General features: G+C 35.9%; 1 long non-coding RNA gene across 1 annotated transcript in view; it reads left to right on the top strand.

Annotated features, from left to right (window-relative positions):
- LOC108289207 overlaps positions 1-14,980 on the top strand; it is a 16,512-nt gene extending 1,532 nt beyond the window's left edge. Inside the window, exons 2-3 of the long non-coding RNA XR_001819053.2 lie at positions 3,682-3,687; positions 14,903-14,980. This is a non-coding gene — a long non-coding RNA (uncharacterized LOC108289207). The remainder of the gene's footprint in view (positions 1-3,681; positions 3,688-14,902) is intronic.
- Positions 14,981-15,410: the final 430 nt, after the last annotated feature.

The following is a 15,410-nucleotide window of genomic DNA, read 5'->3' as shown; positions in this document are numbered from 1 at the left end:
TGTTGACCAGGATGGTCTCGATCTCTTGACCTCGTGATCCACCCGCCTCGGCCTCCCAAAGTGCTGGGATTACAGGCTTGAGCCACCGCGCCCGGCCTATTCTTGCAACTTTTATATGTTTTTGAAGTTATAACAAAATAAAAAGTTACAAAAAAAGAAATATATATATATAAAAATAAATCATGGATTACAGAAAAAATTCAGATGACAAATGAGTCTTTAAAGCAGTACCATGTGAAATATTACAAAGTATCTTTAGTAATAAATGCTTTTGTACCATTCAAATTAAAAAGTTAAGGATTTTCCTCAAGAACCTAGAACATATATGAAATAGATAATCACAAGTATATTAAGGTGAAAAACTAGTGAACATACAATTTTTATAAAATATAAAACAAAATAAAATGACAAGAAAAAGACTTATCCAAAGCATTTTAGAAAAATGGATATATATGTAGACATGGTTAACCATATAAAAATAAAAGAAGGAAACTAAAATAAGAATAAAGAATCTAAAACAAATGGTAGAGAAAATATTTGATAAATCATTACATGATCACATATAAATTTGGCAGAAATTCGAAAATCTAAAAATTAATTTTAGAACACAAATGGCCAACTTGTATTGAAAAGTATAAAATAAACATTCAATATACTATTTTCGGCTTTGATCTAATCTGATTTTAAATATTGGCAACAAAGCAAAACAAAAATACTGATGGAAAACACTAGGGAACAATTTGAAGATATTAAAATCAAACACCAAAGCAACTAAAAATAGGGTTGAATTTTCACAAAAATTGAAAGTATATTTATGACTGTCTGACTTAAAGAGAGACAATGTGGTATGTACAAGATTCTTTTTAAGATTCCTGGAAATACTTTATTACGGTGATACGATTAAATGGTGTCCCGACTGAAATCTCAACTTCAGTTATATCTCCCAGAATTCCCATGTGTTGTGGGAGGGACTCAGGAGGAGGTAATTGAATCATAGGAGGTAATTGAATCTTTCCCATGCTATTCTCATGATAATCTGATGAGTTTATCAGGGTCTTCTGCTTCTTCCTCATTTTATCTTGCCACCACCATGTAAGAAGTGCTTTTTACCTCTCACCATGACTCAAGCCTCCCCAGCCATGTAAAACTGTAAGTCCAATTAAACCTCTTTTATTTCCCAGTCTTTGGCATGACTTTATTAACAACATGAAAGACACTAATACAGTAAATTGGTACTGGGAGAGGGGTGTTGCATCAGAGTGCCGATGTGGTGGATGCCTTAAAAATAATGCCTAAGAATTTTCTATATCTGTGGTGAGAAGGAGGTGGAAGAATGAAGTCCATATATCATGAGTGGCATGGGAAGTCCATAGAGGTAGAAAAGAACAACAAAGCAGGAACCTTAATGGATCAATGACCAAAATGTGAATGAGTAAGTAGATGTCTCAGACAATTCCAGCAAGAACAGATAACAGAGAATTAGGTGGGGCGCCCCTTGCGGGTCCCCGTTGCCCATCTTCATTGGATATTAGACACAACTCTGAGGGAAAAGTAGATGTTAATTAACTGGAAATATGTTTTCACCCCTGGGCAAAAGAGGAACTGGAAGTATTATGTCCAGTTACAGAAAAATATCCATTACATTACTTTTACAGCAAATGTATGAACTGAGATTTGTAAACACTGTAGCTTTAAACAACATATTCATTATCTCTTATTTATACCCAGAAAGTTCCAAGAAAGCAATTTGAAAGAGAGAATAAGTGAGATGAGGGTACTTTTTTTTTTCTAATAATTTAAGTTTATTCTTAAGGATACTATGTGTCCTTCCATTCTCCATTCAGTAAAAAAAGAAATATAACATTATTTAAGACATTTTTACTGTGTTTCATATTTCTTTATTTACTTTATCATTATCTCACGAGTTTACACAACAACTCAAACATATGACAGGGAAAAAAACAGAAGGAGCTTAGAAAATGTAAGTAACTTTTCACTAAACTTTCTATAATCATATACTTTAAATAATAGTAGAACACTTTCTGTTACTTGTCAAGTGGCACCAGATGGTCAGGAGGAGAGAGCCAGCAAGAATCCAGCTTATTCTCTGACAACACCTTTGACAGGTGTGTAAGCTCCAGATAATCAGAATGGGTACTTCCATATCTCTTCTCATCCACAGTGTGAAAGGCACGTATTAGATCCAACAGTTCTCGTGCTTAACATATGTTCTATATTTTAATACAAAATAGTTTTTTCGTGTCCATTATTCAACAGCTTCCTCTCCAATTGTTGTCATGACAGGTGGTTGGCATGGCTCAGAAATGAACCCAATAAGAAATAAAGAAGAATTAAACAAGCATCAACTCTGTGAGAAGCATGAAGGAAGTATCAGAAATTAATGCTTCTAAGAACAACTTCTAATCAACGACAAAGTAGGGGGCTAAATATCCCATGTTTTGTTTTATACCCATGAGGGACATCTCTGATGTATGCAGACAGCCTCCTGAAGATCTCTAGCAGGACAGATGCTTAATCAGTAATAGCTGTTACCTGCTATTAACACAGCCTCCTTAGATCACTCCGTTGCACTGACTTACTTCCTCACTATACTGCCAGTGCTTTTTGAGATCACCTTCCATGTAAAGTTTCATCCACATAAAGTCTCATCTCTTACAGCTAATTCTGCTGCTAGAAGAAGCCAGTTTATACCATCCACAATTTCCTGAACTGAGGCAAATGCTAGTATCTTCTTTATGGAATACTGTGACTCTTTCACAGTCCCGGGGAATCCAGGGTTCCTCTCTAGGTGCAGGGTCCCATTGCCCTTGTGGTTTGCTGTCTGAATAAATAACAGGACCAGCTCCACGAATCTACATCCAGTGCAACAGCACATGCTCCCACACTCAGAAACTGCTCTCATGCTTGGCACTTAATGCTCTCCATTTGCTGCCTTAAAATTCTTAATGTTCTGTTTGTACTTGTATTTTGCTCAATTTGTTTGACCTTTGTATTTTGGGAAAATTGAGCACTTATAGGAGGCTAAAGGGCCTTAGCTCAAAAGCAGATGGATCTCCTGACACTTCTCTGACTTGGTTTCTTGGTTGCCCAACCCATACCCTCGACCCAGACACTGCTGCTAGTAGGGCTTGGTAGGGGTCTAGGTTGGTGCAGGAAATGTCAATATTGGGTGCTCGCACAAATGCATGCTGAGTTTTCCAGCAGTGTGCAGGCACCTGTGAGACTTGTACGCATCCTGTGGACATCACCATACCCAAGGGAGCATGTGTCATTAGACAGCAAGTGAAACAACCATGAGGGGTACATTACTTGCTCATTTGATACCACAAATTTATGACAAATTTAGTAGCTTAAAACAATACAAAATTTATTGTTTTATGGTTCTGAAATTAAGAATCTAAAATCAGTCTCTCTGGGCTTAAATCAAGTTTCCAGAACTATATTTCTTTCTGGAAGCTCTAAAGTAGAATAGATTTTCTTGCCTTTTCCAACCCCCAGAGGCAGCCTGCATTCCGTGGCTTACGGCTTCTTCCATCTTCAAAGGCAGCTATGGCTTGTCAAGCCTTTCTTACTCTGTGTCATTCTGACATTGATTTTATTCTACCTTTTTCCACATTAAACCACTTCTGAGATAATATTGAGCTTAATAATATAATCCAGGGTAAGGTTTCATTTTAAAATTAGCTGATTTGCAACAATAATTCTTTTTTGCCATGATTCTGAGGCCTCCTCAGACATGTGGAACTGTGAGTCAATTAAATCTTATTCCTTCTTAAATTATCCAGTAGGAGGTGTGTCTTTATCGGCAGTGTGAAAATGGATTAATACAGTAAATTGGTACTGGTAAAGTGGGGTGCTGCTGTAAAGATAACCAAAAATATGAATGCACCTTTGGAATTATGAAATAGGCAAAGGTAAGAACAGTTTGGAGGGCTCAGAAGAAGACAGGAAAATGTGGGAAAGTTCAGAACTTTTTAGAAGCTTGTTAAATGGCTTTGACCAAAATGTTGATAGTAATAAAGTTGAGGCTGGGGTGGTCTCAGATTGAGATGAGCACCTTGTTGGGAACTGGAGCAAAGTTGTCTCTTGCTGTGTTTTAGCACAAAGACTGGCAGCATTTTGCCCCTGACCCAGAATTTGTGGAACTTTGAACATGAGGGAGATGATGTAGGGTATCTTGTCAGAAGAAATCTCTAAGCAGCAATGCAATCAAGGTGTGACTTGAGTACTCTTAAAAGCATTCAGTTTTATGCATTCACAGAGAGATGGTTTCAAATTGGATCTTACACTTAAAAGGGAAGCAGAGCATAAAAATTTGGAAAATTTGCAATAGAAAAGAAAAATTCATTTTTTGGAGAGAAATTCAAGCCTGCTGCAAAAATTAGCATAAGTGACAAGGAACCAAATGTGAATTGCCAAGACAATGGGAAAAAATGTCCTCAGGGCATGCCAGAGAACTTTGTGGCAGACCCTCTCATTACTGGTATGAAGGCCTAGGAAGAAAACATGGTTTTGTAGAGTGGGTCCAGGGACCCCTGCTGTGTACAGTCTAGGGACTTGGTGTCCTGCATCCCAGATTCAATAGGCATGGCTAAGAGGGGTCAAGGTACAGCTTAAGCCATTGCTTCAGAGGTTTTAAGCCCCAAGCCTTGGCAGGTTCCATGTGATGTTGACCCTACAGGTGTACAAAAATCAAAAATTGAGATTTGGGAACCTCCGTCTAGATTTCAGAGGATGTATGGGAAATCCTGAAATCCTGGATGTCCAGACAGAAGTATGCTGCTGGAGTGGGGTCCTCATGGAGAACCTCTGCTAAGGCAGTGTGGAAGGGAAATGTGGGGTTGAAGACCCCACACAGATTATCCAATGGGCCACTGTCTAGTGGGGCTGTGAGAAGAGGGCCACAGTCCTCCAGACCCCAGATTGGTAGGTCCACTGATAGCTTGCACCATGTGTCTGAAAAGCTGCAGTCACTCAATGCCAGCCTGTGAAAGCACGTAAGCGGTGGGGGGGGAGGACGCTATACCCTGCAAAGCCACAGGGGTGGAGCTGCCTAATACCATAGGAACCTAACTCTTGTATCAGCATGGCCTGGATGTGAGACATGGAGTCAAAGAAGATCATTTTGGAGCTTTAAGATTTGACTGCCCCATTCAGACTTGCATGGGACCTGTATTCCGTTTGTTATGGCCAATTTTTCCCATTTGGAATGGCTGTATTTACTCAATGCCTGTATCCACATTCTATCTAGGAAGTAACTAACTTGCATTTGATTTTACAGGCTCACAGGCAGAAAGGACTTGCCTTATCTCAAGATGAGACTTTGGACTGTAGACTTTTGAGTTAATGCTGAAATGAGTTAAAACTTTGGGGTACTGTTGGGAAGGCATATTGGTTTTGAAATGTGAGGTCATGAGATCTGAGAAGGGCCAGAGGCAGAATGATATGGTTTGACTGTGTTCCCACCCAAATCTCATCTTGAATTTTAGCTCCCATAGTTCCCATGTGTTGTGGGAAGAACCCGGTGGGAGATAATTGAATCATGGGGGCAGTTTCCCCCATACTGTTCTCTTGGTAAGTCTCATGAGATCTGATAATTTCATAAGGGTTTACCCCTTCTTCCTGGCTCTCATTGTCTCGTATGCTGCCATCCATGGAAGATGTGACTTTGCTCTACCTTGTCTTCTTCCATGATTGCGAGGCCTCCCCAGCCATGTGGAACTGTGATTCAATTAAACCTCTTTTCCTTATTAATTATCAAGTCTTAGTAAGTCTTTATCAGCAGCATGAAACAGACTAATACACTTCCCTACAGTTTCTGTAGCTTAAGTATCAGTGGTGGGATCTGAGGCCTGTGTTGATGCTGTTTTCAGACCTTCCCAGAGACAAGAATAAACAGGAATCCAAGGTTAAAAAAAAAAAAAAAAAAAAAAGCCTTACAGCTTTCTCTAAATTAGTTTTGAAATTTCTTCATATGGTGAAGTCTGTTTCTCCCTCCCTCTGGCAATTGATAACTCTTCTATTGGCTTCTCAGTCAAAACAGACATAATGAGAGTTCCGTTTGCCATTAATTGTTCAGAAGCATAAACTGAACAAAAGGAGAAACAGGCAGCACTGAACACTTTTAAATTAATCAGTCATCACCACTCAGTTACAATAAATGCTAAATGTACAAATAATAGACTGGATAGTAATTTGAGGACACATCTTGAAATGGTCATGTTACTAATGAGTAACTCTACTGGCTAGAGAGATCAATGTCAGGTTAAAGGTATCAGAAGTGTATGTGAATAGCAATGTGCATAAAACGCAAATGTACATAGCTTTCTGATTTTAGGAAGTTTCTTGTATTCTCCAGACTCAGTGGTTTTATCTAGGAAATGAATACAATGTATGTTCTTGCAAAGGTAATGTAAAAGTGCAAAATGAAGTAAAATCTGCAAAAGCACTTCGAAAAATTTTACGTACTGTATAAATGTGTTAAAATTGTTTTGTCATGTAGTAGACTACATGTAAGGAGATTTTCAGTGGAATCTATTTATACACATACTAGTGCTTTATAACTTCAAAGCTCCTGCATGTCTAGTGGTAAAGAAATTTATATGTAGAACTAAGAATAATGTCATGGAGAATAGAGAAGGGAGCTTTCTCAGTCAGCTTGTGTTGCTATAACAAAATACCCTAAGTTGGCTGACTTAAAAAACAAATACTTATTTCTCACAGTTCTGACACTGCTAAGTCTAAGGTTACAGGATCTCACCTTGCCTCATGAGTGCTCTCCTCCTGGATTGAAGATGGACATTTTCTTTTTTTTTGTCCTCACATGGCAAAGAGAGACTCTCTTCTTATAAGTTCACTAATTTCATTTTGGGGACTTTACCCTCATGACCTCATCTGAACTTAATACCCACCCAAAGGCCCTACCTCTGAATACCATCACCTTAAGGATTAGGTCATGGAGATTTTTTTTTTTTTTTTTTTTGAGAAGGAGTCTCGCTCTGTCACCCAGGCTGGAGTGCAGTGGCGTGATCTCCACTCACTTCAATCTCTGCCTCCGGGGTTCAAGCAAATCTCCTGTCTCAGCCTCCTGAGTAGCTAGGATTATAAGTGCCAGCCACCAAACCTAGCTAAATTTTTTGTATTTTCAGTAGAGGTGGGGTTTTACCCTATCAGTCTTGAACTTCTGACCTCAGGTGATTCACCTGCCTCCATCTTCCAAAGTGATGGGATTATAGATGTGAGCCACCACACCCTGCCAGTCATGGAGATTTTTTCCTTTTCATTTCTTTTGGTTTTGTTGTGGGAATGGGGCAGTTCAATGTTCAGTCTACCACGCCTGCTGCCACAGTTCAACAGAAAAAATTTCGGGAAGACAGAAGCATTCAGTTCACAGCAGCAGCCATCAGTATATGTTTCAAAACTTACACAGAGAAAAACTGGTCACACGTGAATGCTTAAAACTATCAGTTGTTTTTTGGCCAATATTCTTATATCATATTGACCCAAAACATGGAGAAATCAGTAAACATTTTCTTGCCATTGCTCAAAGTTTTGAGATTTTACACCAAATTGAAAGTCTCTCCTTTGATTTTCTCAATCTATATAGATTTGACCCACATGTATGTGTGTCTGTGTGTATATATATATACATAAATTGTACGTGTATGTATGCATGACTGATTCCTTCCAAAAATGACGTGACTCTTTTGATACTCAATAGAACACAGAGCTACTATGGGATTTCTAGAGCTTAAGTAACATGTTTGCTGCCCAGGTGGTAATTCAATTTGGTAGGTTGGTAACTCGAGATAAGTTCACCAGCCAACAGAACCCCAGACATCACCCATCTTGTCACCGTATTATTATTGACGGTAACATGGCATCATGGCATTTCTTCCCCAAATCATGCCTTTTTAAATTTTAGTTTTTTTTATTTTATTAGAGGAACTAAAATTGCATTATTAACACATGAAAAATATAACCTTCAGTTTTTCACTTTATGATTATGTCAGAAAACATAGATTATGTTATTTGGCTTGGAAGTATTTCTAGATATCACAGAAAAAGAAATGTCTGGTAATAATTTAATATACAGTGCTTAGAAAATGAAAGGCAGTCACTGGATTACATTTTTCTAAGCAATTTTAGAATACATTATGGTTATATATTTCTTTCTAATATTTTAAAATACATGTTTTACTACAACATTTTTGCTAGCGCGTCATAATAAGAATAACAGTGAAGACAACATTTATTAGATTATGTAATTACCATGTGGCAGGCAATGGGTAGCACCCTTTGCAAGAGGCAAGTGTGTATTGGTTCTGCAAAGACTGTAGGAAGTTATTTTAATGTAATTCACTATGAAGATACTAAATTAGCATTACTCACAGGAGTGCTCCATCATCGGTTTACAAGACAGTGACTAGCTATTGATTTTCTTTCCCAACAGGGGATACAATCTTATTTTCCCAAAATACCTGAAGTTCTCACTTCTGTTTTCTACTTTGTTCTACTACGTTCCATAAAATTGTATTCCATCATATTTCTTCGCTATTGTTTCTTTAAAAATTCCTATCAGATTGGGAGGCTGAGGCTGGTGGATCACCTGAGGTCAGGAGTTCACGATCAGCCTCGCCAACATGGTGAAATCCCATCTCTACAAAAATAAAAAAATTAGCCAGGCATGGTGGTGGGTGCCTGTAGTTCCACCTACTAAGGAGTCTGAGGCAGGAGACCCGCTTGAACCTGGGAGGCGGAGATTGTACTAAGGCGGGATTGCACCATTACACTCCAACCTGAGCAACAAGAGCAAAACTCCATCTCAAAAACACAAAAGCAAAACAAAGAAAAAAGATTTCTATCAGAAAGCCTGTGCAGCTTAAGGACATGAGCTTTGGCAGCATAAACATTTTTCAAATATTAGCTCTATTTCCACTCTTTTTTTTTTTTTTTTTTTTTTTTTTTTTTTTTTTTTTTTTTTTTTNTCAGGCAATTCTCCTGCCTCAGCCTCCCAAGTAGCTGGGATTACAGGCACGCGCCACCATGCCCAGCTAATGTTTTGTATTTTTAGTAGAGACGGAGTTTCACCATGTTGACCAAGATGGTCTCGATCTCTTGCCCTCGTGATCCACCTGCCTCGGCCTCCCAAAGTGCTGGGATTACAGGCGTAAGACACAGCGCCCAGCCTATTTCCACTCTTTACTGGTTTGTAACTTGTTGAAGTTACTTAAACTCTCTGAACTTCAACTTCCTCATCTGTGAAATGGGAGTAATCAAAATTTACTCATAGGAATTTGTTAAGATAATAAAAGAAAAATGCAAATAGTGTTACCTATTGTCTGCCATATGGCAATTACATAATCTAATAAATGTTGTCTTCATTGTTACTCTTATTATGAAGACCATAAAATTAGTAGTTTTGCATCATATAAAACTACAGAATCTATAATTAATTTTGCAAATATTGTATTTCAGACTAAAAGCAAATATACAGAAAATCTACTTTTCAATTTAACAATTCAAACATTAAAAAAATAATTTTAAAAAACAAAAAGATTTACATTTGTGAATTCAAATATGTTAAAAAAAACAATAGCTATATATGATTATCTCAGTGGAATTAATTGTGCGTATTTTTACTTTTCCAACTCGTGTACTCCTGTAAAATATTTTGCCCAAGGAAAATGTTGGTCTGCAAAAGGTGCAACGTCTATTCAGCATCATCTATAGTCCAGTCTCTTTTATGCTGTAAATGGATCATAATTGGCAGACAGATGAAAGTCGTAGTTAAATTATAAGTTTCAGTATATAGTTTCTTTCACATCTCTGGAAGCGCTGCTATATAAAAGTATAATAACTTTACTACCACCTAACTAGGTATGTTTGCTCATTTAGAGCACTCACAAATGAAAATGTCCTGAACTTGACCACGTGTATACAATAAACTGAACTAAAATAGTCTATATTAGAATATATAATATGACCACGTGGATACAATAAACTGAACTAAAATAGTCTATATTAGAATATATAATATGTACTATATTTTAAATCATTTTATCTTTTCAGCAATTCAAACAATACTTTTTTTAAAAAGAGTATCATCTCTTGATTATAGGAAAGGTATTTTTATTATAAATACTAAATTAGTATACAGATATTATAGAATTATTTCATCAATGTAAGCATAAAGTGTATTCAAATTTGAGTTCTCAAAAGACTTTTGAATTACAATCCATTATTATGAATTCAGTTTTGCTTGACCAGAAATATCATACTGTAATTAAAACATATTTTAGTTAAATGGATGTCTGAGGCTTTGAGAGAGAATATATCTCAAAATTAAATAAGGAGATTTAATTATTTTCAAAAAGGCAATAATAACAAATTCCCCACAGCTATCGCTTATTCATATTTATGAATGTGTATTGCTTGTTGAAATCTGTATGAAAAATGGTTTCCTGAATACACTTTAGGAAATTAAACATTTTAGTTGACCTATAATATTCTAAGAAAATTATAGAGTGATTATATAAATGTAAATCAATTGAAACTTTTATGCTATTCTGACCAATAGTATAAATATTAAAACTTTTTAGGTCTTAATCAGATAATATTCAGTATCATAATGAAGTTCAGCAGTTCAGCAATTCAGAATCTATTGCAGTGTATGAAGTATTCAAAAGAGAAGATTACCTAAAACTTAGTTGTATTTTAGTATTGTATTTACATATTTAGATGGAATATAGGGGCTGGCTTAAAATTTTCTAGGATTTAGAATAGTTCAAATGGTCAATTTTGGAAGGCTTAACTCAGAACTCTATAAAATTCTGTTGCTTTCATTGTCTTTGAACCAGAGATGTCAATTGCATGGTTAAAAGCATCACCTTGCAAATGGATGCAGCACATACCTGAGTTAATCTTTATAAATTTATTCTCTACAGGAATAGCACACCTTAATTTCTCTCCAAAAGTGGAGTGTATATGATAGTAGAGTTGGGGGTGGGGAGGAATAAATGTTTATAAGAATACATCAAAATTTCATATTGCTAGATGATATCTATCTGATGAAGAATGCCTAAAAAATTATTTTGGAAGCCAATATAAGTAGTTTCATTTTTATGTGTTTCATTTCATTCACGTAAAGACGTTTAGTGCTCCTGAGTTTGGCTTTGTAATCAAAATTCTTACCATACAGAATATGCTATAGGTTGGCTCCAGAATAAGCATAAACAAATACATATTGGAGACTTATACAAAATTAAGTTATTCAAAAAACGATTAATACACCTGGAAGAAAAGGTGCTCTATTTCATACTTAAATTCTGCTTATGGGAAATAAAATTGTTGGTATATTGCTATATGGTTCCTTAAAATTAATTGTATCTGTTACAAATTGTTTGTCAAATTTCACATGTGTCAACATATAAAGAATATGGTTACAAAATGTTGGTGATGCCAACAAATTTGAGTTACAGAACGAAGGGCCCAAAAACATGATTTTGGTTTTTTTGTTATTGTTTTTGTTTTTTCCCCAAAGTTAAATTTTTAATAAAATATTAAAAAATATACAAAGAACAGGTGTATGCCACCCATTCAAAGGAACAAAATAAATCTTTAGAAACTGGCCCTAAAGGCAGAACAAGATGGTCGAAAAGAAGGCTCCACCAATCATCCCACCCAGTAAGAGTATGTAAACCAAAAATAAAACTCTAAGGCCCCCAACAATCCTCATGGACTTCCTCCTCAGTCAGGACTCTTAAAATGTAGCTTAAAAGGCTGGTTCAAGCCATGACAGGGATGGAGTTAGACATGCCTTATTATACATCTCCAGCATTAACATCAACATAGACTTTAGGCCTGATTAAAAAAAGAAAAAACAAAACCATTTTAGGAGCTATTTTCTCTGAAGCCTTCTACCTGGAGGCTTTATCTTGATGATAAAACTTTGTTCTTCACAACCTCTTATCACAACCCAGACTTCTTTTTTTTCTATTTATTCCAGTTCCATATATATATATATATATATATATATGAAATTTTGGGCCAAGCTATCTTTGGGAGACTGTATATATATTTTATATATATATATATATATGAAACTCTAATAAATAAAAAATTAATTTTATTATATGTATATACATATATGTATGTGTGTGTGTATACTTATATATGAACATATATATATATATATATATATAATTGCACTTTAGATTCTGGGGTACATGTGAAGAACATGCAGGATCGTTGCATAGATACATATATGGCAATGCGGTTTGCTGCCTCCATCCCCATCATCTATATCTGACATTTCTTCCCATGTTATGGCTTCCCAACCCCCTATCTCCCACTGTCCCTCCCTTAATTCCCCGCAACAGACTGTCATTGCACCGGTGACACTGTCTTTTAGCATGCTAATGAGTTATAATTTGTGTATAATGAGCCATGAGAATGACCAGAGATTACCTTCATTGCCATCTTGGTTTTGGTGAGTTTTGGCTGACTTCTTTATTGCATTCCATTTTCTTAGTAAGGTCTTTGTGACCTATATCTTGTTCTGACCTCCTGTCTTACCTTATGATTAAGAATGCCTGACCTACTGGGAATACAGCCCAGCAGGTCCTAGCCTTACTTTACCCAGCTACTCATGAGGGATTCACTCGGATTCAAACACCTCTGACATTGTCTTACAATATATTTGTTACATTTAATGAGCCAATATTGATACATTATTACTAAATAAGTCCATAGCTTATTCAGACTTACTTAGTTTTCTGTTTAATGTCCTGCCCAGAAAATCACATTATATTTACTTATCATGTCTTCTTGGGTTCCTCATGGCTGTGACAATTTCTCAGCTTTTGTTTTTGATGAGCTTTGCAGTTTTGAAGAGTACTGGTCAAGCATTTTCATAGGATATTTGTGGTCTTTTTGAGATCCATTAATGTAGTATAAACAATCAAGGAGGGGAAGTAGGTGATAATTTTATGATTAAGTGAGTCTTCTCATAGGATTGCATTCCTATGAATATGACCTTCACATTTTTTCTTACTAGTACCCCACTCAGGTGAGACAGAAAAGCTACAAGTGACTGGATTGGGGTCATTTTTTTCCCTTTCTCTGTGAGATAAATCTCCAGGAAATTCTTCTTTGCTGGATACTACACCTTTGTTGAGGATAACACATTGAGTCTATTTTGAAATTGTTACCAATCGCCTCTCTGTCAAAGACAAGAGGTGATGTATCTTGGCTCTTCACCTTGAGAAGCTGGTACAGTTTGGGCAGGTAAAACCTAAGGCTGTAACTCTGATTAGCTACTGACTCTCAAATTAGTCAACACTCAGCCTCTGCAATTTATCACAATTTGTGTTTAAATGTTCCTACAAGTTTATGGTTCTAGCCAGCTGGAGGTAATCGGTTCCAAGTAAGCTGATCTCGGTAGTGATGCTCTGAATTTTGATGTGGCTCTTTACTCTGTTACCTTAATTTGCTGATGGGTCCAAAATTTCTACAAACCAAACAGATTAAAAATATAATATGCTAGGGACTTAATTTTGATTTTTTAATCTTGCCCAAATTCCTATCTAAAGGGTCTAGGAGTAGTGCCCTACAAATCATAAATTCTCATCCCATGGGTTTTATTTAACCTGATATATTGTGACTTACTTTTGAACCTGACTCTGGCATAACATTATAAGACAAAGAAGAAAAATAAAAATATTTTACTCCAAAACATGTTTCTTTGTCATATTTTGAAATAGCCTTGAAAAGCTGTTCTTTGCAGGGAATGGGGAGGGATATTTGCATCTGTAAATAATCTTCATTAACATACTTAGATCTCTTTCTTCTGAATTTTGATGTGGCTCTTTTCTCTGTTACCTCAATTTGCTTGTGGGTCCAAGAAAAATTGTTGATATTGAGGCTGGTGAGCTTTTTCTCTCTATGTAAAGACAAGAGTGGCTACTCTTTCAGCTCTTTACATTTCCAAGCTGAAATGAGAAGTCTTATCTCTTCTATTAATCTATTCATTTCATAATGTTTAAAGTGGATTTGTTATCCACCATGTAGAGTTAGGTCTTGTATTTTATCTAATCTTCCTATCTCTGTTTTAATGGATGTGTTTAGACAATTTATATTTAACGTAATCATTGATATAATTCAATTTAGTTTATTATCAGTTTCTGCTTCTCCTTTCTGATTTTCTTTCCTCTGCTTTCCCTCTTCTATATTGCTTTTGCTTATTTAAATATTTTCAAATTATATTTTAATTTATTTATTGTCTTTTGACCATATATTGTTGAATAAAATTTCAGTGGTTACTACTGGTATGGAAATATACATACTAAAATTTATATAATTCACTTGGAATTAATATATTACCTTTTTGGATAAAATTTAAAACCCTATAATTGTCATTTTTCTCTTCCTAGCGCTGCTGTTTTTAAAAGACTACTACTTTTATTTGTTTCATCAAAAGCCATTTTGATAGGAATATTTACTGGAGTAATTCGCCATTAACTATTCAGTGATTCAAATTTCTCATTCTCTTAAATAGAAATTATCTTTATTTTTAAGAATTCCTGTATATATGGGATGGATTATAATTGTGTTTAACATTTTGTTTTCCTATTTGTCAAGTATTTTGAAAGTATAGCATTGTCAACATATCAAGTCAAACTCTTTCAAATATTTGTAGAGACTTATCCTGAGCCAAATATGAGTGTCCATGACACAGCCCTCAGGAGGTCCTGAGAACATATGCCCAAGGTGGTCAGGGAATAGCTTGGTTTTATGCATTTTAGAAAGACATGAGATATTCGCCAAATACATTTAAGAAATACATTGGTTTGCTCCAGAAAGGGGGAACAACTCAAAGCAGGGGGCTTCCAGACTATAGATGAATTTAAACATTTTCTGGTTGACAATTGGTTGAGTTTGTCCAAAGACCTGGAATAAATAGAAAGAAAATGTTCAGGTTAAGATAATGATTGTGGTGACCAAAGTTCTTTTTAAAATCTTATAGTGACTGCCCTTAGAGACAACAGATGACCAATGTTTCCTATTCAGACCTTTGTAAATCTCTTTAGGATTAGGAGGGTCTAGAAGAAAAAGATCTAGGCATGTTAATAAAGATTCTTTAAAGATGCAAATTTTCCCCCCACAAAGAACAGCTTGGCAGGGCCATTTCAAAACATGGCAAAGAAACACGCTTTGGAGTAAAATACTTTGATTTTCTTCTTTGTCTTACAATGTTATGCCAAAGTCATGCTGGCAAGTAAATCATCGTTGGAAATGGGCTTATAAGGTTGGGAAAAATCCACTCGGAGACAATGTTTAACTCAACAAGGCTAGTTCACTTCCTGCAGGAAGGGTGCAACTTGCTGGCA

This window comes from Cebus imitator, unplaced genomic scaffold (genome assembly GCF_001604975.1).
Source record: "Cebus imitator isolate Cc_AM_T3 unplaced genomic scaffold, Cebus_imitator-1.0 Scaffold395, whole genome shotgun sequence".
NCBI classification, from domain to species: domain Eukaryota; kingdom Metazoa; phylum Chordata; class Mammalia; order Primates; family Cebidae; genus Cebus; species Cebus imitator.
The sequence above is the reverse complement of the archived record's forward strand: the minus strand, read 5'-3'. Positions and strand labels throughout refer to the sequence as shown.